The 19911-nt window shown below is 60.0% G+C and overlaps 1 protein-coding gene across 2 annotated transcripts in view; it reads left to right on the plus strand.

The window, feature by feature from the left end:
* Positions 1 to 8705: 8705 nt before the first annotated feature.
* Positions 8706 to 19911, plus strand: part of IL11RA (interleukin 11 receptor subunit alpha) — a 30900-nt gene continuing 19694 nt past the window's right edge. The window contains exon 1 of one of the 2 annotated variants that reach the window (XM_075020443.1): positions 8706 to 8761. The gene's annotated coding sequence lies outside the window, so the exon portion shown is untranslated. Of the gene's footprint in view, positions 8762 to 10439; positions 10623 to 19911 lie in introns of those variants that run through there. The other variant, XM_075020441.1, reaches the window with a different exon arrangement.

Here is a 19911-nt window from a genome sequence, read left to right on the forward strand (position 1 = left end):
GGAAATGTTGGAAAATCCCCTGTGCCTTCCTGTCTCTAACAAACAGTATCTGCAGTGAGGGTTGCCTACCAGATTAGCAGCAGGATCCCACACAAACCATCCCTTACCTGCCCACCCTCCTGACTGCCAGCTGGTCCCAAAAGCCTGCTGCTCCCTCTGGCAGCTCACAGCCCACACACTTTCTGCCCTGCCACCTTCCCCAGCCCCGGCCGCTATCCCCATCCATTGTAGGAGCAATGCTGGTCTCCTGCGATTCTGGAGAGGCTCCTGTCACCCTGAGCATCCTCCCCTCCAGCCCCCGTGGGACTCTGTGGGGGCAGTGGGCTGGGCAGACCCCCCTCCCAGCCCCCACAAAGTGCTGCCAGCATGGGCACACTGCTGGCATGGACACATTTCCAGTCCCTGTCCCCAACATGGTGAGGAAAAGTGGCCTGTGGGTGCACAGGGCAAATTGGTGCTGTTAGTGCACAGCTCCCCATGCAGCTTCCAAAAAGTTTAATTTCTTTCAACTTCTCTCATGTCTTATCCCCCAATTTTTTCCAGTGAATGAGCAGGATTCCCAAAAGCCTGAGGCAGGTGACTTACAGCTGGAGCCACGTGTGCCCAACCAGGCTGGTCACCGTATTTCTCCACCACGGGGAAAGGAGCTAAAAAGTTTCCTGAGCCAGCAGCGGGCATTACAGCAGCTCCACTCCACCCAAGCAAGCAAGCAGTGGCCTGCTGGAGGTGGGGGGGAGCTGGTCAAGGGTCCCCCAAGGAACCTGCGCAGCGAGTCCTCAGCAAGCAAGTGTGCAGGTTCTGGTCTGCTCCCGGTGCTGCTGCTGCTGCTGCTGCAGCCCCGGCGCGGCCGGCGGTCTGTGCTGCCCTCGCACGGCCGCGCTGCGCTGCAGGCTGGGCCGGCTGCCCGTGTCCCGCCGGGCTCCGCAGCCCTCCGGTCCGGCTCGTCCCACCGCTCCTCGGAGCTGGGGTGTGTGCGTGGTGGTGGGGGGGGGGGGTCCCTGCTGCAGCCGCGGCTCCCAGCACACCCGACCTTCAGCACCCGGCTGAAGGTCCTGGTTTGAAATACATCTCCACCTTCCTCAGCAGAAGTCAAGTCCGCATGGTCCAAAGGTAGCCCTGGATGCAGGCTGTGCTGCAGGACTATTGCAAAGCCTGCAGGACCACCCTCCCCCAAACAGCCATGGACCCACTAACACGCGCCACCCCGCTGGTGACGGGTCTGGCGGGGACCCCCGCCTCGGTGACACTGCCTGGGAGCTGCCATAGGTGCTCTGTGGGGGGGGTGGCTCACACAGCCCCTCCATGAGGGACAGAGACATTCCCTAGGAGGGGATATTTCCCACGCTCCCACACCACCCTCTCATCCTGACCCCAAGAAAGAGGCCCAGATCAGCTTCCAGCAATGAGCTATAACCCATTCAGACAGGGAATCCCAGGGAGATAGTGGTTTTATGGTACACCGCATGAATCCCTCTTTTCTGCTCACAGACCTCTCCATCTTCCCCACTGCTTCTCTCCTCCCCATGCACACACCTGCCATGCTGCTCAGGCTCCTGTGAATGGCACCTGCTGCTCCACAGGTGTCATTTCTCATGGGGCAGTGGTTAATGAATCCAGCCATGCTCAGGGAAACATCGGCTTTTCCTGACGTCTCACCTAAATCTCCAGCCCACAGCATCTCCTTCGGGCAAAGGGGTGGCTGTTGCTCCCTCCCTTTCTGTATGGATGGGCTGTTCTCCATCAAGACCTGCCCCGGCTCAAGGGATTCTTGCTATTAATTGCCAGGTCCTCATTTTCCCTGGTGCCTCTTAGCTAAAGGTCCATCTTCTCATGACCCTGTGCCATAGAGGCAGATGCCCTGGATCATGCTGCTCCTCCTCTCCCAGGTGTCCCACTCTGCTTGGAGCAGCATGGAGCAGCGCCAGCTCAGAAACACTGGCCAAACAGGATGCTTTTGCCTTTTTCCAGATAGGAAAACTGTCGCCCAAAGCATCATCCTTGGAGGATGTGCCTGCAAAATTCAAAACCCTGGGGGAGTTTTGAATAGGGATGGGGTATGGCTTGGCCCCTCTCAGGAAATCTCTGTTTCACAGAGACATCCTCTGTGGTGCCTGCCGGTCCCTGAACCCAGACATGTCCCTGTCCTGCCTGGGATGAGGGCTGTCACCTGCCATGGCCCACACAACACTGCTGCTCTTCCCACCATGGTTTTTCTGACTTTTTTCCTTCCAAAACTTGGCTTCTCAGAGTATTCTGTTGCTCAGAGGAAACTCCAGACGGGTATCGCCAAAGCTCTGAGTGGTTCAGGATCCCACTGCAACGGGCAAGGACCTTGAGCACCAAGGACCCAGGAGACCTGGAGCATGGAGGAGACGTGTCCCTGACGCCTGCTGTAGAACAAGCTACCACAACATCCCTGGCATTAGGTATCACAGTGCTCACCAAGGGGGAAGGAACAGTTTTTGGATATTTGAAGCCTGATGCCGTCCTCACGCCTGCCGTGACTTTCTCAGCACTGAAAGAGGGCTCACACACTGCCCAGGAAAGCTCCAGTCTGATGGGTCGGAGTTACTGGGACCTGCTGATCCTGTGGAGAGGGAAAAGGGGACGAAAGGGTGCGAGGCGGATGCCGCCCGGGAAGCGAAGCTGAGCCCTGGTCCGCAGCCGGGAGAGGGCAGCCGCAGCCCGAGCAGCAGAGCTGGGAAGGCTGCCTGCAGCCTGGGCCTCCTGGGGGACTGTTCCTGCTCCCCCCCCGCCCCGCCCCGCAGGCTCCCAGCCCTTGCTGAGCACCTCCTGGTCCAGCATGGGGGCTGCTGCTCTCCCCGGGGCTGTGCACACACCAGCCCCATGCCTGTCCCCGGGGTAAACTGCCCCTCCTCCAGCAACGCCACTCCATGATGGAACGGAGGATCCATCAGGATGCATCAGGGGTTTGAGCACCGGGCTCTGAGCCTCCCCACCTTGCCCCTATTTCCCAGCTCTGCTCCATGCTGCAGCATCGCCCAGAGCCCAAAGGCATGGATCCAGGCTCACAGGGGCAGGAGCAACGGGGCTTTTCACGTCAGCGTGAAGACCTTTCCCATCCCATGTGGGCCACAACTACGAGCAGGCTCCAGGAGCACAAGCATAAGAAAAGATTCCATCCTGCCCTGACACACAGCCGGTAGCAGGTCCCAGGAATGGCTCCCCTTTGATTTTACACTGGTCTGGGGGGGTCAAGGAGGCCACTCTGGAGGCAACTTGCCAACAGCCAGAAGCAGGGCTGGAGAAGGCAGGTGTCCCAGGAACAGCAGCATCACTTCAGCTCTGCTGAGATTTGTTGGGGAGCTGGGAGAGTTATTCTGCCAAGGGACCAAGGAGCAGGTATGGGAGCGATATATCCGTGGTTCTGAACAACCACAAGTCAGCCTATAGTCACTAGTGGCTTTGCGAAACAGTTGACCCTCATCCATGGGCAGAGTCTCCTTGTGCAGCACCAAAGGAGTGGCTCCACGGGCAGCATCCAGCTGCCGAGGGCCAGCACCGGGGAGATGCTGCCCGGAGCCAGGAGAGAAATCCACCCTTCGCAATAGAGGAGAGGTGGAGTCCAGCAGTGTCTGGAAGGAAACATTCCAGTTTTTCCTTTGTAAATAACTTCTCATGTTCCACTTCTCTGGGTTTTTTTGCTCACTATCTCACGCTATAAATTTCATGTCTTCAGAAAGTCAGACTCAAATATTTTCATGGTCTTTCAGTGAATCCCTGACTGGACTTTCCTTTGGTGGAAAACACAGAGATTTAAGATGCCTAAACACAACACAACTAATACTGAGCTCTGAAAGTCCTCCTCATAAACCCTTCTCAGACTTAACTCTCTGTGGCTCAAACCACCCTGTCGATTTCAGATCAAGTACTTAGTCCTGCGTGGTGAGCTCCAGCACACGGCTGCCTGCTCTGGGAGCAGGGCTGCCAAATCACCCTGGGTTTCAGGAGCTGGTTGACCTCCCCCTCTTTATCGGCTCTCTAGCATTTTCTCCCTTTAATAGCAAGGCAGCCCAGTGAGCCACGTGACTCTGCAGGGACCAGGAGCCCTCCAAGAGCTGGGAGGTTTCATCTCATGTCCCCAGGTTGCTGGCTGGTGGTTTTGGACTGAGCTCCCTAAATGCCAGCCCAGCCCTTGCTGCTGCCAGTCAAGTCCTGGCAGAAGGGCAGCCCCTATAAATAGCCGTGTGTATAATGTCTCCTGTCTCTGCTTCCCTTTGTCAGCTGCAAGTTTGCCCGTGTTTTGCAGCATGCAGTGCTTTGCACACTGTTGCCTGGGTGCTTGCAGTGCACGGTGGTGGGGAGCAGCTGGGTGGCCCAAGTCTCCATTCAGGCACCTGCCCCCAGCCCCATAGGGAGGGATCCACAGCCCTTAGCAGCCTCCAACCCTTACACCCCATACTTAAAGCAATCATGGTTACCACCATGGTATCCTCTCCAGGACAAGGACCTGATGGCACCAGGACTGGAACAAGCTGCATGGAGCTGTTGGCCACAGGCAGTTGGAATCCTGCAAGCCCAAAGAGCTGGTGAGTCCCAGGCTCTGCACATTTGGGTGGCAGCTAGGCTGTGTCTTCTGCACCTCCTTTCCAGGGATAACAGAGCTGGATTAAGAGAAAGCCCTGAAGCAGGGATGCAGCTGTGGAGACCTAGGGCAATGCTGTTTTGCAGAGCAGAGGTGAAGAGCCAGGGAAGATGCGACCAAGCTGGGACATCCAGGTGCTAGTGCAGGTAATGGCTGTGGTGTGGCATCAGGCTGGGCATCCATCAGCACCTTATCCTGGCATGCTGTGGCTGGACACATCTGGGACAAGCCACCCTGCTCTCCAACAGGATGAACATTGCATGGCACTGAGCATCCCACCATCCCACTCCAGGAGAGGACTGCTGTCAGCTGCAGGATAGCAGTATGAATCAGAGCAAAGCAGGGCTGGCAGGGCAGGAGCCACACTGCAGCACTTGGGTTTTTTGCTACCTTCTTTTCACAGTGCGGGCAGCCCGAGCTGTGACCATAATAAATAAAGTGACAGCCAGGGAGCAGAACTCTCTGGTTTCCTGTACACCTCAAGCTGGCCAGTGTAAACACACAACAAGTCTGTACTTCAAATGGGGCCATGCCCACGGCACGTCAGCCACAGCCCAGCCACACGCCAAGCCAGCGCAAGCAAATCCACTGAGCAGGAGGTTTTGCAGGACAGGTCCCGCGTAAGGCAAAAAGGCTGGTGCTGACTGGCACAGCCTCATTGCCCCACAGTGCCCAGCACCCAGCGGGCTCCTGAACCTCTGGAACAATCACCTGTGCCTCTGGGATGCCAAGGACAGTCACTGGAGCTGGCCTCTGGGGCATGTGTGAGCCTTGTAATTACCCCAGCCCCATCCATGCCGAGGCTGCATGGTCATGGACCACCCTCAGACAGGCAGCGCTGAGATGGGCACCGGGGCAGGAGAGGCTCCATGCCACTGGCCAGCCCTGCACCGGAGGAGATACACCCTGTGGCAGTGCCCTCTTCACAGAAACTATGGGGGGACACTGCAGCCTCCAGATGCACTCACCTCCAGTCTCCACAATCCTCTTCCATCCATCCGTCTGCTTCACTCACGCCACCCAGGCAGCAATCCAGCAAGTGCTAACTCATCCAGCATGTCTGACAACCAGCGTCCCCGTCCCTTGGCACATCGCCATGACACGGCACCTGACACATCTCGCTTCAAGTTTGGTCCCATCCCAGGTCTCGAGCTTCTGGTCCCAAACCTCCCAGTCTCTCCACCCAGTCCAGCAAGTGGGAGCTTGGCTTGGATGTGGCTGCTTCTTCCCGGCAAAGAGCTCAAGGCATCTTTGAGCAGATACCGACAGTGAGTCAGGCAAAGCTGTGGACTGGGAGGGAGAGCAATGAACAGCTCGTATGGCCCCAGTTCAGCAGGTCCTGCGTGGGTTTGTGATAGTGTAATATAACCCCCAGCCATCTGCTCATGTGTCCAAGTCTTGACCTGCCTGGACAAGAGCCGGCAGCTCCCTCTCTGGCCTGGTCTCTGCTCAGAGGAGAGGGAGAGGGAAGAGAGACCCTACAGTTGCCAAATTCATTCCTTTTGGGGTCCTGAGAGGGGGACCAGCTGCTGGACGGGACGCTGCAGCCAGCCTGGGGGATGTCCTTTAGTACACTCTTGTGCCACAGCAGAATGGAGGACCTGGGAGGTACGTGGAGGTCATGATCCTCGTCCGAGCCTGAGGATGGAGCAAGGGAAGAGCTGCAATGTTAGAGTTGCAGAGTGTGCCAGTCTCACTCTCCCTGTGCCAGGGACGTGCAGAGGAATCCTTCCCCGAGGACTCCAGGGTGCATGCAGCCCCACCGAGCACCTTGCTCACCCGGCAGACCCCACACCACCCCCGCCAAACCTGCTCCTTCTTCACCCAACATTGCAGCTTGCTAGCTCTGCTCAGAGCTGGTGGCCCATCATACCCCAGAGCCCCACCGCGTCCCTTGTCCCAGCGCCTCAGTGCGGTGTCTGTCAGCTCCAACCCCCCCACACGGAGACCCCTCCAAATCAAGCTCTGCTTTCGGCTTCCCAACCTCAAGGGTGGCCCCAGCACTGCGGAGCTGGGGGATTCCCCGGATCCGCAGCTTGGCTCAGCTCTCCAGTGCTGCAGCAGCAGAGAAAGCAGCGCGTGGCTCCCCGCCAGTGCTGGCGCCAAGCAGCCCGGCTCCCGGCGCCCAGCGAGCACCACGAAGCACTGGGGAAAGCTCAGGGTCTGCTCCCGGGGGAGGACCCAGGGCCAAATGCTTGCTGCAGCCTGCCCAGCTCTGGTACTTCCAGAGGGGCTGATCCTGCAGGATGCTCAGCCTCCCTCAAGCTCAGGCAGACTGCAGAGCGCAGAGTGGTGTGGGGAGGCGGGAAGGGGAAAGTGAGAAGCTGGATGGAGAAAACCTCTCTCTGCTCAGGACCAGCCCCTCCTACATCCCCAGGCTCCCAAAATCCGTGTGAACCACTAGCTAAGGGCAGATGTGAGCAGGCTGGCGGGACCGGACCCCTCCTGCAAAGCACCTGAGAGGCCACATGAGCTGACCCAGGGAGGCACATCCCCAGCCCTGGCACAGCCCCAGCTCTTGTAGCGCAGCCGGGACAGATGTGGCCACATGTGGCTGGCGAGGCGGCAGCCCAGGCCATGAGCAGATGTGCCGCACTGGGCTATTCCTCGGGTGATGTGGGCGCTGAGCCTCAACCACAGCTGAGCACAACACCCGCAGCGTGGCCAGGAGCCGGTGCGGGCACTGGGCTTGGGCACGCTTACCCCACACGCGGCCTCCACCTCTCCCAAAGTCCGTTATTGCAGGGTTGCATGGGAGGGCTGGGGTGAAGGAATACACCAGTTTATTACTGCAGGGTTACACAGGAGGTGAGATGACTCACGGGAGTGTTATTGTGGGGTTGCAGAGATAGGCTAGGACAGTAGCAGGTAGCCGGTTGTTACTGTGGGGTTGCAGAGGTGTGCCAGGACGCAGGCAAGGATCGGTTTGTTATTGTAGGATTGCAGAGGGGGGCTGTGTTTATTCCTGCCAGGCTGCAGAGCAGCCTGTTGTTGCAGGATTGTCAGAGTGGCCCTGCGTGGGTGCTGCACACACCTGAGGCACGTGGCCCTTATCTCCGCACGGGCGCTGTGCCCGGCGGAGAGGGAAACGCTGGGTCTGTCCCAGGGCTCCAGCAGCGCCAGCTCCGACAGCATCGCCCGGGGTCTCCAGCGTCTCCCAGGGGGACCCCAGACCACGCTTGGCCCCAGATGCCAGGGGAAGAGAAAGTTCCCAATGGGTCTTCGCCAGCCGTTTTCCCGTTGCAGACTTCCAACGTTATTTTCCTCCTGAAAATTGTCACCGTGGTGAAATTGCAAAACAAACCCATTTCCAAGGGAAAGCAGGTAGGGCAGTGGAGGTGTGCTGCGAAAGGGGCACACCGACACGCACCAGAAGCCGTGAGGAGGAACGAGGCTTTTCTTCAGCTACAGGGACGCAAGCCCCGGGGCCAGATTTCACCCTACGCGTTCCCCATCAAATAAACCCCTATAAAAACGAGCCCCAAAGAAACGCCCCTCCCAGGGACGAGGGAAACTGAGTCACAGGCAGGACCTGCCTGCCTCGTCTCCACCGAGATGCCGGGAAGGGGGGCGGGCAGGGTTGGCGAAGGCAGGAGGTGCTGCCCCACGAAAGCACCGGGGAGGGCTGTGCACCCTCGGGGCGGGGGGGGTGGTGGTGGTGTCCCTGCGCCCCGGGGGGACCCCCATGCCCCGAGGGACACCGTGCACCAGTGCGTCCCGGGGAGATCCCCCCCCTCCATCCCAGCGCCCCGGACGAAGTGGGGACGGCGAGCCCCCGGGGGGGGTGGGTGTGGGGGACACGACACGACACCGTGCAGCCCGGAGAGGACCGCGCACCGCCGGGGGGTGCGGGGACGGAGGGTGCGGAGCCGCCCCGGCTGCGGGGGGCGGCTCGCAGACAGGAAGCGTCCCGGGGCGGTAGCGGTAGATTGGCAGCGCCCTGCTCCAATGGAACGGCGGCGGCGGACCCGCCGGCTTCGCACCGCCCGCGCTACCGGCCCCAGCCAGCCCGGCGCGGGCGCCCCGCCGCCGGCCCCGCTCCCGGTTCCCCCCGGTTCCCGGCTTCTTCCCGGATTTTTTTTTTTTTTTTTTTTTTTTTTTTCCCCCGGCTCCGCCGAGCGCCATGGAGAGATAGCCGCGGCACCACGCAGGAAGGTAGGAAACCGTTCCCCCGTCCTCACCCCGAGAGAGACGAACGCGGCTTCGCCGCCGCCCCGACGCCGCGGTGAGGGGCGCCCGGCTGCGGGCGGGCTACCGGCGTCGCGCAGGCAAGGCGGCTTCCCCCCCCCCCCCGGCTGTTTGCGGCTCCTACGGGGAAAACTGGGGCGGGGGGCCGGGCGGATGCGTGTGCGTGTGTGTCCGTGTCCGTGTCCCCTCGCGAAGTAGCTGGCAGGGATTTGCCCTCCCGCTTCCCCCCCCGCCTAGCCTGGGGGTACCCGGGACTGCTCCCCCTTCGCCCAGCGCGCCTCTGCCTTGCCCGGAGATGCTCGGGGGATGAACGGTGTTCCCGGGGTGGGATCTCTGAGCCCCTTCCCCAGCCTCCACAGGCGCTCCCACACACACACAGACTCCCCCACCTCCTCCGAATTTGGACACCCCCCCCCCCCCCCGCCATCTCCGGCGGGAGTTTTCTGGAGAAAGACTGGAACACCACCAGGCAAAGCGCCTCCCTGGCAGGGCCCCCTCTTCTCCTGGGGGGTCCGGGGAGGGAAAAGCTGCTCCCAATTACGAGAGGCGCGGAAAGAGACGCTTTCCCATGCGCGGGCACTGGCAGGGCTCTCCGCCTGCCTTACCCTTCCTTGCCCCGGGATGCTGTCTCAATCACGACTCCTCTGTCCTCTGCCAGCCCCTGCGGGTGTCCAGCCCCAGGCTGTTCCCACTGCCACCCTCGCAGCCTGGCTGTGTCACCCCCCAGGTCCCCTCCGAGCTCTGGCTCCCAGCTGGTGAAGGGTGTCAAAGGGGGCCGCGGGGCTGAGCTTGGCTCGGACATTGCTGTCAGCAAACCAAGACCCCGCTGTGACGGGGCCTGGGGATGCCTTAGAAATCTCGTTTTCCTTGTGCCAGGTCTCTATGGGGAGAAACCCAGAGCTACAGCAACTCGTGGATGTTTGGGCATGGCAACGCCAGTGTTGGACCGACCAGCATTGGTGGCGTCGCCAGTCCCGAGCTGCCTGGGGCTGGCCGAGCGCCTCGGGTGCCGGGAGGTGCCCACTCCTTGCAGGCTGCAGCCACGTCTGGCCGCCGCGTTTGCAGGAGGAGGTGGGGTGTTTGCACTCTGCCTGTTTATAGGAGGGCAGGTCGCAGCGTGGTTACACACAAGGCTGCACAGAGACCAGCACAGGGCAGAGGACCTTCATGGGGAGCTGTGAGCTGGCCGAGGTCCCTCCTGGGGCAGAGATGGGGACAGGACATGGCCACAATGTCCCTCCAGCCCCACGCGCTCTCTGCTCCACCACCTTTTTTTGGAGAGTGAAAGGGGCCGTATCTCCTCTCTGCAGGGCTTTGAACTGACCCTGGCAGCCAAAGTTGGACTGGAGTCGGGGGGCAGGGGCTGAGCAGTGACAGCGGGGTGGTGCACAGGGCTGGACGTCACCCACGGTGGATGAACAGGGGATGTGGGGTGCAGTAGGGTGGTGGGGAGGGGTCCCTGGGGCGTACAGCTGAAGGCGGAGGCTGCCTGCAGGAAGGTGGGAGAAGAGCAGCTAGAGTTTTGCCCTGCCTCCTGCTCCATGAACAGGAACCTCGTGGGGAGGGGAAAACTTGACTTGATTATATCTGATAAGCCACTTTTTCCCCATCCCAGAGAGCAGTCCCAGCAGCGGGGGGAGGAGGATGCTTGGCCAAGTGCGGGCCCTGTTTGTGAAGGATGAATGAATGACTCACGGCACGGCGAGTCTCCCCGCCGTCTTCATCGTGGCAGCAGCAGTGGTTCCCTTTTGCAGCTGCTGGGTTTATCAGAAGCCGTCATGCTGGGTGGGCACCCAGGCAGCCCACACCTGCATCTTCTACCCCGCAGGTATCCTGCCTCCCCTGCCCTTCCCTTGCTCGCCTGGACCATCCCGAGTGGGGAAACCCCCACGGGCGGTGACAGTGCGTGGCACCCTCACTTGCCATGAGCTAGCTGAGCGCTCGGTTCAAACCCTCTCTTTCCACTCTGCTCTTGTTCAAAGGCAACTCCAGACTCTTCCTGCTCATGCAGGGCTCAACCTCCCTCCAGTTTCCTGCCGAATGCGTTCCTGGAGAGCTTATTCCCCTGTGGGTTTGTGCCAACATTGTGCTTTTAGTTCAAGACCTCTTCTCCCTCTCCGGTGTTTACCCTGCTGTATTTATAACTTCCTCATTAGGTTAAACAAGTCAAAGGATTCTTGCCTCCTCTTCTCCCATGGGTTTGGCTCTGGAGGAAAACCCCTCACGAGATGCTTCCCGCAGGAGGGGGCAGGTGCCGGCTTGCGGCTCTGCTTTTCTCCCTATGGAAAATTTCGGCACCTCTCCCAGCTTGTTTCCCCTCTTCTTGTTCAGGCGTGGGAGAGGGTGGCTCTGCCCTTGCTGAAAATGTAGCCAAGGATGGAGCTTGGATGGGACAGGACCTCTTCCCTACGGGCGATGTGCTGGGGCCTTGCCAGCATTTGGGATGCTGATACAAAGCCAGCATCAGGAATTAGCCCTGGGATGTCTGAGGTGACTCGCTGGGATGTTTAGAGAGCTTTTGGTTTTTCTAAGTGTTCCTGTGGTTGCAACAGCATCGCATGTGTGAAAATCACCAAATCTCTCCGGCCGGGGATGTTGTGACCTTATGACCCGAGTTCATACCAGCAAATCTCTCTGCACCTCCTGGTGATGGTTTTCTCCTCCCATCCAGGCTGTGAAGGTGGGGAAGGGTACAGATGCCTCACAGTTGTGGTTGAGTCGTCTTCTCCAACAGCCAGATTCCCATGGACCATTTCCATGGAAAAAGGAAAATTCCTCTGGAAATTAGAAGCAGGTTTGTGGTGTCAGGGATCAGCATGTTAATAGGAATTATCTCTCGAATCTGGCTGCTTCCCAGGTTTCTGAGTCACCCTGGCACGGGAGTAGGATGGGGTGAGCTTCAGGCTCTTTTGGACAGTCACAGCACCCACAGGCCCTGGAGCATGTGCTGGGCGCTCTGGTACAGGCGGAGGGCTGGGCTGAAAGGTGCAATTCTTCCTTCTCTCCAGTGGTATGAGTCTGGGACATGGAAAAAAACCCTGGCAAACATCTCCTTCTCCTCTGGTGTTTGGGGTGAGGGAGGTCCAGGAGAAGAGGGACAAGAAGCCCGTCAAGACCTGATTCACCTCCATCCTACTGAGACCGTGCGCTGTGGTCACCTCTGACCAGCGGAGCTTGGACTTGCTCCAGCAGGGATTGGTCTTTGCTGAAAAAGCTTACGAGGGATTTCGGAAGGGTCTGGCCAGGGGAGGGTCACATTCGCCACTTCCCTGCTCGTACACATTTCCTGAAGGTGCTTTTGGAGAAGGCAAGCAGGCTGGAGGGACCTTGGGTGAGACCTGGCATGGTCAGAGGTGGGGCTGGTCCATAGAGGTGGCAATGGCCAGGGGACCGCAGCTAAGACGATGCATCAACCAGGAGAGGGGAGCATGCTGAAAGCATTTTGGAAATCAACCCGGGGCTCCCCAGAGGCTGCTCGGCTCTGGTCCCCTCCTCTCAATACAGAGACGGCCAAAATAGAAACAGCCTAATAAAAACAGTTACGGACCCGCAGAGATTGCCTTATAGGGAAAGGTGGAAAAGTTTAGGGCTCCTTCATCTAATGAAATCCTGATGGTGGAAGAAGGTCATTTGAGCATCTTCTGGTTTACCCCACCTCCTAAAGTGAAAATAGGGGATGCCGAGCCCTGTTGAAAAGCCAACACTGGAGACGCACGGAAGGGAAGAGGGGATGGGAGAAGCTGCCAGCTTCAGGGGAACATCATCTCTGCGGCAGCTTGGGGAGGGTCTTCTGACTTCAGCAGAAAGGGACTGCACCCAAATCCTGTCTCACCTTGGGGAGCCCTGAACAGGGCTCAGGTCTGCCGCCTACCATCCTGCTGGCAGCCCCAAGGGGTGTGGATGTCCCCACAGAAGAGCACGTGGGAGGCAATGAGGCTGGCACAGCGTCCCTGGAGCACATCTCCGTGGGCTGGTGCGGCGATGCCCGTCCAGCTGTTTCCTTCACCTTCCTGTGCTTTGACCAGTCCCTTCCTTTGGGACTGAAAACCCCACGTGCTTCATTCTGGCCAGACCGATAGCGGCAGCTGTATCCAGGGACCTCAACAGCCCCTCTGATGAAGGCTGGCATGGGCATCAGCGCCTCTTGAATTCAATAACACTGAAAGGCATGATTCAGCCCTCGCCTTCCTGCAAAAGTAGCTAGGAAAAAACAAAAAGTGCCGTCATGCGGGGTCTCCATCATGGACCAGCCCAGCACTGTGCTAGTGTTGCAACAGAGCTCCCAACAGCTGTGCTGTAACAGCCTTGCAAGGGTCCTCGGGGCTGGCTCGGCTGTGGTGGCCCAGCTTGGCTTTGCGAAAGCTGCTGTCACGCAGGGTGCCCGGCCCAGCTGGCATCTCCCCAGACTTTCTTGCAGGGCCAGGGCCAGTCTCCAGCCCCTGGGGAGGTCTGCAGGAGCTTTTCCTTTGCTTTCCATGAGTTTTGCCCGAGGCCTCAAGGCTTAGGAGGAGCTGGTGGACCCGACAAGCTATTGCTCCATCCTTGTCTTGCAAGGGCCAACACGCAACCCCAGGGGGGTTCCTCGGTGCTTCAGCTGGTTTTGATTTTTTTAGCTCCCGCGAGGCTCCCAGGGGGCTTTTTCGTAGCTCCCCGAGGCTGCTCCACACCATCCTGGCTTTGAGTTTTGCAGCTTTACAGCCGGAGCATGGCTGCACCCAGGGAAGCATCCCTTTTCCCTGGCCTCCCTGATGCCGTGCCTGGCTCTGTTTCCCCTCTCCGGCTGGGACTGCGCCCACAGTCCTTACACCCCGGCACCCAAAATACAGCTTGGTGCCTTGGGCTCCCTGGCTGTTATGTTCCCCCTCCCTGCAGTGCCAGGGCAGGCTGTGCATGCAGCAGGCAGGATGCAGCCCCTCCAGTGCCTGCGACTGCGCAGGGAGCAGCCAGTGTGAACTCTGGAGGGGCTGATCTCTCGGAGCATCCTGTTGACACAGCTCCCAGTCTGCTGCACATCCCCATCCCTCCTTCCTAACCAGCGGCTGCAGATATGCACTGGGCTCTCTGGCAGCTCCGACAGCTGGGCGGTTTGCCCCAGAGATGCCTTGGAGGGCTCTTCTCAGCCAGCAAGGCGCTGAGGTTTGGGCTTAGAGTGGTCCGGGTGGAGGATGATGAGATGCCTGGGCTCGGATGGAGCGGCAGCGGTGCTTGTGCTGTGCCTGGGATGGGTGAAGGACATAAGCGAGGCAAGGTCCATGGGGAAGGTCATCTTGGTTTTCAGCCTTGGAGTGCAGCTGGAAGAACGAGACGGGTGCTGGGTCATTGTGTCCTAACTGCAGCCACAGATAATGTCCCCATCAGACATGTCCCCAGCAGGGTGGTTCATGGTGAGCAGATCCAGCCATGCACAGAGGATTTTCTTCCTCCGGTGCCTGGAAAGTTCCCTGAGAGCTTTTTTTCACTTATTTTCCCCATCTACCAAGGGCAGAGGGACCCTGCATTAGCATTTAACCCTCCTGGGGTGCACAGGGGACCTCAGTAGTGCTGCCGGCGACGTGGCTGCTGCATCTCCACCAGCCAGCAGCGTTTCAGGGATGGCAGCAAATGCCTCTGCACCGTCCCTTGCCGCAACCAGAGGAGGGTGGAGCGGAGCCGGAGGCAGCATTTGCGGCCAGGTCTATGAATTTCCAATTACCAGCTCGCCTTGCCACCATGTGAGAGGTTCCTGCACCTAATTTTTGGTGAAACGATCCATTTTTCTCAGTAATTTAATAGCGTGGGCAGGCTGCTTGCTGACAGAGAGCCAGCAGCCAGCACCGAGGAGTCTGTGTGCCGGGCTGCCGGCCGTAACCACCTTCCCTGGGCGACGCAGGAATGCTGACCTAATAGAAAAGACATTTAAAGAGGAGTTTTGGAGTGTGGCTGGGCTCAGATTCGGCTCACACACACGGCTGCCGGCTGCAGCGGGGTCTCTCTGTGCCCCAGCAGGTCCCAGGCACCGGCACGGGCAGAGGGGACATCCCCAATGGGAGCTGGGCACCAAAGCACGAGCCCTCACGGCTGTCAGTTGGCATAGCAGCTGCTTTATTTTCTGGAAGAAAAGGCTGCTTCAGGGAGGCTGTCGCAAGTTGTGAGCTGAGGCTGGGTTCAGCGCCCGGCTGTGGCTCTCCCAGGGCTGGAAAAGCCGTGGCTTTTCGCTCTGACATTTTCCAAATGAGATGTTTTGATTTTTTTTTTTTTAATTTGATTTTATTCCCCACCCCAAGGTAATGTTTGGAAGCCAAATTTAGCTCGATTTAACTCAAACCATTTTAAAAAAGTAAAACCACCGAAAACTAAACAAGGCCTATCATTTAGAACAAAATGTTTTGGTTTTCGTTTTCCTTTTGGCACGAAAAACACAAACTTTTTTTTTTTCCATTTTCCTCTTGACCCACAAACAATTTTATTATATTTTTTTGTTCCTCCTGGTTGTTTCCCAAGACCACGTTGTGCACCGTGGCTGGGGGGACAGCAAGCCCCGGTACTGTTCCTGATGGGGCAGGGGTCCCAGAGCGGGTACTTCCCCGTGGAGGCGGGAGGGATTTTGCAAAGGCAAGCAGGAGCTGCTCTCCCCACTGCCAGCACTGACTCAGCTGAGAGCTCCTTGTGCAAAAAGGGAGGCCCCCCGGGCGTAGGGTTTGGGTTTGGGTCTGTCCTGTCTCTCCTAGGGCAATGTGAGTCCCGGGCCTGAGCCCCGCTGGTACCTGGGCTGGGCACAGCCGTGCCGTGGGTGCTGTGCCCCACTGCTGGGCATCCCCGCCGGGAAGGGCAAACTCTGGCATTGCCTTCTCTCCTTGTTTATTCAGGTTTAAAATTAATCTGACCTTCCCCGGCTCAGGCTTGTGCAAACATGGTGTGTCCCTGACTGGGGACCTCCCGCTGGCCCAAGGGGAGCCCTGTCTGTCCCCGGCTTGTGCCGTTACTGTCCCCACTGGGTGAGGTCCCTGCTGGGACCCGGGTGCTGGGGGTGCGATGGTGGGGCACCCACTCTTGCTGTCGGTGTGCCAGCTCCCTCCCGGCAAAGGCACCTCTGGCTGTAAATCAGTGCACAGTTAATCCTGCGGTGCGAGCTGCCAGGAGGCTGGGTGCCCAGATCTGGCATCTCTGGGCTGGGTGAGGGGTGGCTGCGATGCCTCCATCCCGGACAGAACCCCACGTGCCGGAGCCAGCGATCGTTCCCCTAGCCTTGACCCCCTCCCATTGCCTGGCGACCCAGCCCTGCGTCCTCCACCCTTTGCCAAACCTCAGCTCTCCGCTCTGCCCCAGCCTCACCGGGCCGTCAGCCTGGCAGGGAGCAGGGAAGGAATGATGGGGAGCAGCGCCGGGGCCAGCCCCGGTGCAGAAGCGAGCGCCCGACTCATCCGCCACCTGATTTTATTTTATTCCCCTCTCAGTGCCTCGCTGCATACCACAGCCGTGCTTTTTATAGCCCCCAGCTGCAGCCTCGGCGTGCTCCCGGCCAGTTCCCCGCTGTGGCCCCGCTTGCTCGGTGCCAGCAGCCCCGGCCGGCGGCGAAGCGGGGGGGGGGGGGTGGACGACATCCCCGGGGTCCCCGTGGCGGTTCAGCAAGAGGAGAGCGCGGGCTGCGGAGGAAAGCAGATAATTAAACCCTAACCCGGAGCCACGCTCCCGTGCCGGCGGAGGCGTTTAAAGAGCCGCATTAGTCACCCCCGTCGCAGCCGGCGTGTGCTGTGTGCCAGGTCGGAGGCGAGCGGCGGTGGCCCGCCCCTCACCGTCCCCTCTGGTGCTGCCGTGGGGTGTTTCCAGCCTGCCAGAGCCACCGGCTCCTTCCCTGGGCCGGTTTGTCAGCAGTCCCCCCCTCCATCCCCAGTCGCCCCCCCCCCCCTTCCCTCCCCAGGCTCTGGCTGGGTTGCGTTGCTGTGAGAGAGGTTAGAGGGAGGGTAGAGGTTCCTGCCTGCTCCCCAGGAGGGTTTTTTACGAGCGCCTGGGGCTTGCCGCCACGTTTCCGCATCCTTGCAGCCGTTTCCGTGGCTGGGATGCTGCGCTTTGGGGTCCGGAGCGAGGAGGAGGAGGAGGAGAGGAGAGGAGATGCGCGGTTCTGTTGCAGGCTGCGTGCCTGGAGCATCCCTCCGTCGGGATGCGGGGTTTTGCAGGAGCGGGGGTGTGGGGGGGGGGCGGCCGGCCAGCGGGCAGAGAGCGAGCATCCTCGCTGGGAAGCAGCGAGGGGGGGGGGGACGGACCGGCGGCTCCCTCCCCATGCTTTCTCCAGACGTGATTTCACCGCCGCGGGGAGGGAGCGCGGCCAAGGGACGGTTCTTGCTCTCCCCGTCGGCACCCGGCTCGCTTGCCGGGGCATTAGTCATTTGGGCCGTGGCTGGGGACGGGGTGTGCCTGGGGTCCCCACAAGCTGGGGGGACGGGGGGCTGGATGAGCCTGCACTTTTGGGATGCTGCCAGGGAAAAGGCCGAGGGAGGGAGGGATGGGGGGGGGGGGCTTCTGGGCTCGCAGCCCACTGTCCCCCTTCTCGCTACCTTGGCGGGGGGGCGCAGAGGGCAGTGGTGAAGCCAGATGTGCGCTGGGCATCTTTGGCTGAGCAGGTGGGGCCGGGACAGGGCCACCTTTGCTGGGCTGACGCCTGCAGCTGCTCCCCAACCTCATGGGGTGACTTTTCGGAGTTGGGCATGGCAGCATGGAGGCAGAGGAGATGCTGTGGGGAGGCAGCATCCCACTTTGGGGATGGATTTGGGGAGGTGTCCCAAGGAGGGGACTCCTCTGGAGGTTTGGGGTCCCTGGGGATGAGGAGAGACTCCAAGGTGCCAGGGAGCCATGCAGGACCCTGCCACGTCCCCTTGCCCTATGCAGGCACCGGGGGTGTTGGGCACCTGGGGCTAATTTTAAACCTCGGCCAAAACACCGTCCAGTTTGTTCTGCCTCCGGCAGGGAGGCAGGGAGAGGCCAGGCAATGAAATACCGGCAGTGCTGCCATGTGGCTGCCGCCAAGCAGCCGGGGCTGGGCAGCCTTGCCTGCACACAGGCAGGGCAGTGGGCAGGGGAAATCAGGGAGCTGCAGGGGTGTGGAGGAAGGGTTGTGCAGGGGTGGTGGGTTTTCCAGAAGTGCCAGCTGTAATTTTAACCTGGTGCGGGTGGTTGTAGAGGGGACGCTTCCCAAATCTGCTCCCACCCAAAGGTGCTGGGCTTCACCCCGTGAGGGCTGGGATCTCACCAGTAGCACCCCAGTCCTTGGGCAAGCTGAGGGTGGCCGGGGGGGCTATGGGAAGGGGGAGCTGCTCGTGCTGCCGGCCAGGTGCCGAGCATGCCGGGAGAGGGGAAAGCCTTGGAGACTCGTTCTGAAACAAGGCTGCCCTTTTATTCTCCTTTACGACTGCATTTTAATATCCACAAACACCCCTCCCTCCCCGGGCTGCTGCCAGCGGAGCCTGTATCGCCTGTGCTTGGCCTGCTGAGAAACCCTGGCCAAACCCTGGGCCCCAGCATGGGGAGAGCATTATTTTTCCCCCCTCATTTTTTTTAATATATGTTTTCTATAGCTCTAATTAGATGGGCTTGAGCCCCAGCCAAGGCAAACACACCTGGGGGAGCCTCGCCTTAAAGACCCCATCTGCTGTGTCGGGGGCTCTGCTCCCTGCACAGCCACTGCCTGGCCCCTTTATAGGGGAGGGGGCTGCTGGGGGCTGGGTAGGACCACTCCCACACCAAGCCACTGAGCAGCCTCTGCAGAGGAGGAGAGCCCAGCAAGGCAGCGTGGGGAGATGGTGCAGAGGCAGCGGGGGCACCCGGTGGAGCCCCATCCCACAGCAAGACCCCCGTCCAGCGTGGAGCTGAGGTATCCCCCCCCGACCGGCACTGCAGCGGTGGCACAGGGCTCTGCGCCTGCCAGGGCAGGATGCTGCGGGAGTGGGTGCAATGGGTACCAGAGAGGTTTTGCTCTCTTGGGTTGACAGCATGGGTGCATCAAGGGGTCACAGACCCCAAAATCTGTGTGTTCCCTGGGAGGGAGGATGCAGGGGCTCCCCATCATGTCTGGGTGTGTGTCAGGCTGCAGGACCACCTACCCGGTGACACCCATCCAAGGACCTTTCGGGAAAGCGAGCAGGGGACATCAGTGTGCCAGGCCACCACAATGGCTTGCACTGACAGCCAAATCCATGCTGGACTGAGCCTCGGGTGCTTCTTCTCAAGACTGCTGGCTTTTTTGTGGGGCTTTTCGGCTGGGCATTTCTTCCTCCAGTTGTTTCAGGGGCCACCCCTGGTGCCCCATTGCTAGCAGGCTGAGCAGTGCTGGCACCCCCATGCCAGGGTCCCATGGGTTTCACACCACATCTGTGCTTAGCCAGAGCCAAGAGAGCAACTGGGGGGCTCTGCTTGCCCACATTGGGGTCCCACCTCTTCTGGGGCTGGGATGCACACCCTGACAGTGTGATGTGGGCCAGGGAGGAGCAGCACCCTTGGGCAGCACCCAGCACCATGGCTCATCCTTGAGGACATTTTCTCCTCCCTTCCACATGCCGTCTCCACAGGGCTGTGCAGGGGACAGTGCTGTGCACAACTCCATCCTCAGGGATTGATGCAGCACACCATCCCCTCCTTCACTGTCTGCCCAAGCAGGGACCAGGTGGCACTGAGCAGGCATCGCTGCTGCAAACTGCCTTCCCGGTGCCCGGGGTGCCATTGACTGCTCCAAGGAGGAGCTTCTGCAGCTGCTTCACCCTCTCCCCTCCGGCTGGCTCTGTGGAGATACCACCTGCAAAGGGAAATACTGTGTGCTTTGGGATGCACCCCCACCCAACTGGTGCACCCAAGCACTTTGCACAAGCATCGCCGTCTTGGGGCAATAGTAACTGTAGCGGCAGCTTAAAATATAAAAAGTAGGATCCAGCCTCACCAGGACCTGCTGGGTCCGTTCAGGTGATGGGCTGGGCTGGCGGGGTTGTACAGGCTGGGACATGCCTCTGTCCCCCCCTGGCAGTTGTGCCAGGCTGGAGGGTTTCCCTGTGCATGGGGGGGCTTTGGGGCACAGTGGCTGCTGGTCCTTGGTGCCTCCAGCTGGAGCCAGGGCTGTGCAGAGGGCAGTTCGAGTGTTTTGTGAAGGATTTCAG

Source organism: Buteo buteo, chromosome Z (genome assembly GCF_964188355.1).
Source record: "Buteo buteo chromosome Z, bButBut1.hap1.1, whole genome shotgun sequence".
NCBI classification, from domain to species: domain Eukaryota; kingdom Metazoa; phylum Chordata; class Aves; order Accipitriformes; family Accipitridae; genus Buteo; species Buteo buteo.